The sequence below is a fragment of the Eretmochelys imbricata genome, chromosome 11 (assembly GCF_965152235.1).
Source record: "Eretmochelys imbricata isolate rEreImb1 chromosome 11, rEreImb1.hap1, whole genome shotgun sequence".
Classification (NCBI taxonomy): domain Eukaryota; kingdom Metazoa; phylum Chordata; order Testudines; family Cheloniidae; genus Eretmochelys; species Eretmochelys imbricata.
Genome location: NC_135582.1, coordinates 47,083,931 through 47,092,884, shown reverse-complemented (window position 1 = coordinate 47,092,884; position 8,954 = coordinate 47,083,931).

Here is an 8,954-nt window from a genome sequence, read left to right as displayed (position 1 = left end):
AATTTGTGGATCATGTCAATCAGTAAATATGAGGTGGAAACAGAGGAACTAGGATTGTGCACTTTGGACTAGGACTGTACAATTTAAAAGGTATATTTTGTGACTGCATTATCGGTTTCAGAGTACCCCAGTGTGCAATGTTAAGAGATACTGGGCCTGTTTCTCACTTCTCTTGCCATTTGTTGGTTGCTTTTTTGCAACGTGTCAAAGAGATTTAGCAAAAAACAACAGAATTAAATGATAAAATAGAGCTATAAGAATGCAAAAATAATGGGCCTTGTTCTCTACTGCTTTGCACAATACCCAGGCCACACACATATAACAGAACCTACAGGAGCAATATGTAGGGTCCTGGAAAATGGCACGAGTTGATGATACCACAAAGGTAACTGACCTTCCTTTCTACATGGGCTGAACAAAACTAGGATATGGGGCCTGATTCGAAGTTAATTAAAGGCTATGGGAGTCTCTGTTGACTTCAGTGGTCTTTGGATCAGATCCAGGAAGAGCCTCACCCATGCATGGACTCGAGAAATGATTCTCTAAGCAGCAACCACCCTTACTGTTGTTTGTGACAAGAGGTGCTGTTTGATATCTAAAGTGTACCCAGAATACCACATCTTTCAAATATTTTATACCCATTTGGACACTTGTTCCTTGATGAAGATGTTTGGAGAGAACATCAGTGTGGTGAGAAAGAGTACAGCATGCATCAGTACAGGGTTCTGATTAAAAGAAGATTCACAGCTGGGATGGATGATTTTTGATAGCTGTCAGCAAGTGGATTGCTTTTTGTGCCAACACTTCTAAAGAGCTGTTAAAAACAAAACACGCTTTACACTACACCGTCTCATAGTGGTTCCTAAATTGACTGTGAAATGCCACTGGGTAATGCAGGTGGTGGAGATTGGGAGAGAAAAGGAAGGGAAGATCACTCAAAACAATTGTATTGAACATAATGTGTGATGTACCCCTTCAAAATTTACACCTTGTAGCCAAATTCACTCACCGCTAGGCATCCTGTCATGGCATAGCAGTTCTTTCACCGCTAGCCATCCCTTACCAACAGTTGCTCCAGAGCAGTGGTGCTATCTCTGACAGGAACTCTCAAAGCAGGTCACTGTCTCAAGTCCATGCCTTCTAGGGTCACAATAGTCCAAACTAATAGTCTCAAAAACACCTTTAACACAAAGATGTGGAGCTCTTCCTCAGCCTGTCTTCAGATCAGCCTGCAGGCCTCTTGCTGTGCTCAATAACCCTTATGATAGGCCTGTACTCCCCCTTCCTTGGGGCTGGTAGGAGAACCGGGTCCCACTCTTTTTTCTGGATTTCATACCTTTACTAAAAAGGTATGTCTGCTCCTGTACCTGTGTTGTAATTTCCCTAGGCTACTTCTTACCTAGCCTCTTAAGTTCTCCTCTGAGTCTCTCCATCTTTTCCCTGATTAATCAGGGTCTCTCCTGGGCCTCAGTGCCTGAAAAGCTTTCCTAGCTTCCTGCCAGGCTTTATCACGACTTAAAGATGGTTCTTATTCCCATTACTGCTACCACCTTCTGCTCTTTATGGGGAAGTGTTCAAATCTGTTTCTATAATCAGGTTGGCTTCATGCAAACACCCTATTACATACCTACCTTGCTTAGAAAGAAACAGCTTGAAGTGGGCTGATTCTACAAGGATAGGAGTTTTCTTTATTGGACTGTGATAGACAAAGAATTTTCCATGATGTCCAGCTCACTGCAGAATGTTTGAAATACAGACTGAGCTGAGTCAGAGAGGTAGAAACAAAGCTGCATTATATAAGATATAATTATGATTGGAATATCTTCTTTCATTCCAGTGGATCATTGATTTAACAGTCTTTGTTTTATTATCAATGGATACCTACAACAGCCACATTTTGAATGTGATTTAGAATAATTTTGTATGTACTATCACAGTGTTCTGATAACAGTTTCAGTATCATTTTGATGGGGGAACTCAAACAGAGCTAATATTTTTGCTCAGAATTCAGCAGAACATTCAGTTTGTGAGTGAATGGAAAGGGTATTGTAAGTATTTTCAGACTTTAATTATTTTCTAAGGAGGGAAAACAAAAGCAGTCCCTTTAAAGACAACACTAAGGAGATTTCTATTTAGAGGATATGTAATAACTCATATTGAGACTGCATTTTAATCTCACCAAAGCTTTAGATAATCTGCTGGCACCTGCGTTTGTTCCTCTTCCATCCCATTATAGTCCTTAGACTTAAGGCCAAAGGTCTGACCTTGCAGGCTTTACCCATGGCAGTGGCCCTATTGAAGTCAGCAAGATTCTTGACATGAGCAAGGCAAGCAGGATTTGGCCCTGAAAGTGTCACCTATGAGGAAGTGGTCCCAGTGTCCCCGTCAATTTATCTCCCCTGAGACATTTTGCTCTTCTTTTGAGTGCCACTTTCTGTACAGTGTTTCCTGTGATTTGCTTTGGAAATGTGGCAGCGATTACTAGAGGAAAGTAGGGCCTGTGGTATCAGTAGACAATATAGTGCACGTATAGTATAGTTACACATGGGTCCTGCATAAACAAGACCAAAACTGGCTTAATAAATCAGATGAATATGTATTAGCTAGGATCATACCTCAGGTGATCACCTAGTCCAACCCCCTGCTCAAAGCAGGACCAATCCCAAATTTTTGCCCCAGATCCCTAAATGGCCCCCTCAAGGATTGAACTCACAACGCTGGGCTTAGCAGGCCAATGCTCAAACCACTGAGCTATCCCTCCCCCCATGATTATTAAAGAATTATCCCAGAGCTTTCTCTAGGAAGTGGCTATTGTATTCCACATCATTCTCTATATAGTGTCTATATACTATATAATCTAGGTTACTAGATAGCTTTATAGGCTGTAAACTCTTTGGGGTAGGGGCTAGCTATCATGATGGGTAAACAGGGGGCCTAGCAGGATGGAGCACCTTCTCTGTTGGGGCCTCTAGGCTCTACTGAAATACAAATAAGTAATAATAATTGCATAACCCCAAGTCCAGTCCATGAAGTCTGGAGGAAGGGGAGAGAAACAGAAAAAATATAACTTTTTGTGTATAGTTTGTAATGGGTGGGGGGCGAGATTTGGTGGACACAATGCTGGGCACTGTACAGGAGCACAAAAAGGCAGATGGTGAGAGGGAAAGAGATTCTTTATGTCCTACACTTTTAATAATATAGGTTTGCTTCCTTAAAAACTGAGCCGCATAATTTTGAAAAGGTTAAAATAACGTCACATTTATCTAATTCTTTAATGCTTTAATGCATGATTCCCTTTTGAAAGTGTACACCTAGGAAGAATGGTGCGTCATTAAGGAAAGGAAAGAGGCTTGCAGCGGACAGAAAGCAATTTCCCGTAGCAGGTGCATATAGCAGGTGGTACACAGTGTACCTGCAACGAAAAGGTAGATTTAGCCTAAGATTTTATTTAATATGGAAACCTTATTGCATCCTGAGCCACTACTGGGGATGTGCCAAGAAATCGTGTCTGCAGCATGATTTATTACGTGAAAATACCACCGAACTAATCAGTGGAGTTACTAATTAATACAAATCTGCATTTTTGCATAAGCAATTAGTGCAAAGAGAGTGCAATGAAAGAGGAAGTTTGACTCGTTTAATCTCAGTGCCTATTCAAGCGGAAAGACCCACCAGGGCAAGGCACTGGGATCTACATTTGGATTTTTTTCTCTTTTGATTAGTTAAAGGAACTAAAAGGTCAAATTATCAATATTTAATTCAAATGGAAATGCGTTTGTTAAAGAGGAAAGAAAAGACTTTATTTAAACAAGGTGAGACTCTGGGGGTAAATGCCGGGATCAAAAATAATTAGATTTTTCGGTTACAACAGCGTCTAAATCCCGTCTGATAAGAATCCTAGTTCCTAATAATAGAGGTGGTTTGACACCGATAGCACAGATTTGTTGACAGTCCTTAAACTGTAGCCCAGGCGGTTGCTGTCCTAACAATACCATCTAGATATTTGTTTTAGTGGCACACACTTCTGTGATTTGTTTGGGAGTTTTTTAATCAAGTAGAATGATATTTTAAATCTATTGTGATTTCATAATTGTATGTACTTGACCAGAGGAGTCACTTAGCAAGCTGATAATTAAACCTTGGTCGTGATGTATTTTCCATTAACTAAATAGAAGTTTACATTTATAAAATTAAAAAGAAACTACCACATTTAGGCCATTGAAATTAAAACACTCCCTCCGAGGGGGCAAAAACCTACCAGAAAAGAATTTAGAATTTGTATTAATCTCTAGCACAGCCCTGAACACATTCTAAAATAGTATATTATAAGATATTAACAGATTCCAGTATGAGCAATACATGTATATTTGTAAAATCCATAAGTCTATTTAAATGATATGCAAGAAAAGCTGCCTGTGTCTGAACCAGAAATAGGACAACCCCATTTGGTTTGGACAGTTTGCACTGCGATTGCTTGTGTCGTACTTTCCCTTGTAGTAATCTGCAGTCGTTTGAAGGAAATAAGATGGGGGCCGGTGATTTAACTGAAATGGGGAATTAAAATTGCTCCTCTCTTTAAAAGTTAATGCGCAACAGCGGAGAAGAAAAGCTATTTGAGATATGTAAACAGCGGAGGAGGGTGGAGGTGATGTCCGGTGGCCTAGAGCGGGTAATGGACACTGGGAGCTGGCCTTGGTGCTGATTCGCTCCCCGTTTGCCCCCGGCGATTTTTGCTATCAAATTCATTGGCTGGCTACACAGCTGTCCAGAATGTAAACTAACAGGGACTATTTCAATTTTGCTCCCAGCCTAGGAAGATTAAAAATCCCAACCCGTTTATCGAACGGGTTTTGCTGGGAGATCGGCCTTTGTCTGTTACCTGGCTCTGGGTTCCCATTCGGGCTGCAATCTGCTTCCGAACCCTACTGTAAACAGGTGTGAGACCTTTTGATCAAACCACTGCAAATATGGGGACGCTTCCAAACGCCTAACCCACATACAAAGCTCGCCTAAGTCTTTTTTAATGAGCTGTAAGTGGCGACATCCACCAAAGACTGGGGATGGCGGGATTCTATATCGGCGACTTTTTATTTTAAACACTCGTGTTCTATCCTTGTTTGATTCCGTTCATTGTTTGGGAAGACAGCAGAAAATGTAAATAACAGACACAGGAGAGACAGGCAAACCGGGCTGTTGATACAGTAAATCATTCACTAAATTACAAGCAAGGCTTCCTCTCTACAGTAGCTTAAAGCTATTTGGGGTGGGGGGTGGGAATCCTTTTTTCTTCGTTCTCGCAGGTGCAATATGAATCAATTATCTTAATTAAGATAATGCAGCAAACCCAGGAGATTTACTTGGGACGGATTTTTCACTCTGGACAACTCTAAGGCATTTTAATAGCATTTCCACGCCTTCCTCGCCTCCTCTGCTAGATCAGCAACACACACTTCCCTGTAGTTTACGATAGCATTTGCTCTGGTACATTTGATTTGTCTTTCTTAAAAAAAAAAAAAAAAAAAAGCCCCAGTATGACCGAATCTGTAAATCTTTCGCCCCGATTGTCTGCTCTGTGTTAGCTGTTAATTTAGCAGCTCAGCTGAGTCCAGAAATGGGAGCGGGGAAAGAGGGAACTAATGTTAGAGACCTGCAGCTTTCTGGACGTTAGGAATTGTTTTTGTTTTAAGGAAGGAAAGACACTTCCTTTGGGGAAAGTCACAGCAGTGCAGAGAAGCAGACGAGCATTGCTCAGAAGTCCAGTCCTGCCCCATTGTTTTCCCAGCCCGTTTACCCTTTGCCCTGCCGCTCCCCCCAGCCCCGTTTTCTCTCCCCCCCCCCCACATTGCGTGACCCTCAGCCGGTAATTCTTCCTTCTGCTCCTGCTGCCGAAGTAACCGTTAGGCCAGGAGCAGGCGCCAGCAGATGAGCTGCAAGCGGGCAGCAGAGGGGAGCAGATTTGGGGGCAGTGAGCCGTGAAAGGGGCTTTTGTTTACAACGCGTGCGGTTCGCGTGCCGCTCTGCGAACAGGAGCCCCCAAGCCCGGGGGGAGGGAGGGAGGGAGGGAGAGAGAGAGAGAGAGAGAGAGAGAGAGAGAGAGAGAGAGAGAGAGAAAGAAAGAAAGAAAGAAAGAAAGAAAGAAAGAAAGAAAGAAAGAAAGAAAGAAAGAAAGAAAGAAAGAAAGAAAGAAAGAAAGAAAAGCCTGAATGGAAGCAAGGGGAAGCTGAGTCAGAAGCCAGATGGAGAAGGAGGAGGCTGAAAGTCAGGAAAAAGGGAGATGCTTAAACATGATCAAACATACAGGTTAGGAGGAAAGGAGAGAGATCGGAATTCCAGAGATGCAGAGCCAAAGCGTGAGAGTCAGAAGCAAGTTAGGGAGAAAGAAGATAAAGCAGAATGGATGGGAGCGAGGGCTAGATACGAATAGAGTCCGAGAAGCAGAGGGGAAGACCTAACCAGAGAGTGAGTAGCAGACAGGGTGAATTTGAAACAGTCTACAGAGAAAGCTCCCTCATTCTCTGATCATCCTGCCTGTTGGCCCTTGCCGTCAATCTCTCTCCAACTGCACCAAGAAACATATTCTGTACCTGCAACCTCCACCTTCTTCTCCTCACCGAACTTGTCTCCTGTCCCTAATTTAGAAATCAGAAACTGCCAGTCCTCCGTATCAGACCCAGTTATCGTTGGATAATTTTGGCGAACTAGCGAGTTCAGTGAGTTCAGTTTTCCCATATAAACCGGGAATGTGTAAAATATTCAAATAGATATGTGCGTAAAAATATGCTTGCTGCTTATTGCAGACTTCACCTGATTACAGTTTTCTACTGTTTATTATTGGGTTTTTCACGTAGCCACTTTATCCATGTTTTGATCTTTTGTCATCCTAGTGTATCTCAAAGTTGTACATTTTAATGCTGAAGAAATATAAGATGTAATCAAAATACAATTTAAAACATTTCAGAAGCTGAAATAAAAATTATATCTAACTATTCCTAACCTCGCCCCCGCCACTTGAAACCAGTCCATTTAAAGAGTGCAAAAGTGTAATTTGCATTATATTAGTAGGTTGAGAGGAGAATGCATCCAGTTTGACTATTTGTCCCGTCCGATCGTTAAAGTGGACCTAAAAGTACAATGGCAAAAACAACAACTTCCAAGCCAAAACCGACAACATTCTGTCGATCTGAGGGTATTTCTGCCTGAGTAAGAGAGATGGAAACCGGAGACAAACAACACAAAGTAAAAGGGTTTAGATTAGTAGGCAGACAGTTCTATTGCATCTTTGCTTCCCACAGAACAGGTTAGCTGAACAGCTATTTGTGATTTTATATTCAGATGTACAAAGAGACGCATCACCTTTCCATAGGAAGCGAACATAATGGTATGTAATATGAGAAAAATTTAAAATAGAAACATGTCCAGATCCAGACTGGGTCCCTTCATCGTAGTTAAAATAACGAGTACTGTCCGTTATTAAATACCAGATACATTTTACACGTTACCAAAGTTTAACTTGAAACAAACCAACACACAGTAACTAGATAATGGGCAGATATCCTTAATCGATAACTAAGATCAAGATAAAAAAGTCTCAGTCTGGTGTTTTATGTTTACCTCTAAGCCTGAGGGATACGTAGGGTCATCAATGTGAGGAAAATACTTTAAAAATAACACCACCTGAAAATAATAACAACAAATATGTTTCAAATCTGTTCCTGAAAGGCAAAGTTATTAGTTTCACATTTAAAGCCGCATGAAGCCAAAACAAATGATTTTCTTTCTTTCTTTCCCTGTCGTGATTAAATCCTTGGATAATGTGTACGAGTCATAAAGCTCCACTTGTTACCGTGCAAGTCAGGATACTTCCTTGTTAAAATGCATCCCTATGAAACTTGGCAATGTTTGCGAACTCAAGAGATCTGTTTAAAGACTTTTAGAGTAATTGCCTATAAATGGTGTTTTAAAATACAGTGTTGACAATTGATTTTTAAAGAAGGGGATTAATTTCGAGCAGAAATGGGAGGAAAGTATGCCTCACAAACTCCAACCCATAGAAAGAGCTGTTCGATTCTGTTAAGATTACCAGCCATCAAGACTCGACATCTTCATCAACGCACAGCACCTTAATTCTTCATCTTGAATCGTAATTTAAATGTAAAGATCTATACATATTAACTCTTAGCCCTCCGTTGAAGTGGATGCATTAATAAAGGGGTCTGAAAAGTAGAGCACAGCACGCAGCTCTTGTTTTCACTTCATATTACAGATTTGCACTTGAGCTACTGAACAGTGAGAAGGCACCTAACATTGCTTTCAAACTAGAACTAAACAGCTCATCATTCTTCCCCAAATAACCAATAAAGCAAGAACCATTCTGATAAAGTATTAATAAAAACGCTCACTGGTCCCTAAGTATAACATTTACTTTACCTACATCTTTAAAAGATGTTCATTTTCTGGTGACAAAGTTAAATTCTACTTAAACGTGCAAAGCTTGATTCATGACACATACAAAGGAGACTGTGTAATACTTTCAAGGAAATGTACAACCCGACCTAGCACGTGGCCTTTTATACAGATAAAAAGATATATGCTTTTTTATATATAAAAATATATAAATGATATATATATTCATTTATATATTATGTTCGGATGATAACCGAAGGCAATGACACTCCGATAGTGAAATATATCATCAAAATGTGCGTTTGTTTGTGTGAATCTGTGTGGGGGTGTGAACAAGCGCACAGGACTGGATGAAAAGTGCCTGAAAAGAATTTCTGGTCTTCAGGAAATCAAGTTTTGAGCTGTTTAGGTGAGTGTGACATTGCAATAATTGACATTTAATGTCTACAAGATCTTTAAAAGTCGCTCAACTGTGTTTCCAGTGAGGAAAACAAATATACTAAGGAGGGAAAATGCTAAAAGGTGCCTTCACTGGGAAAGTGGAGAAACTG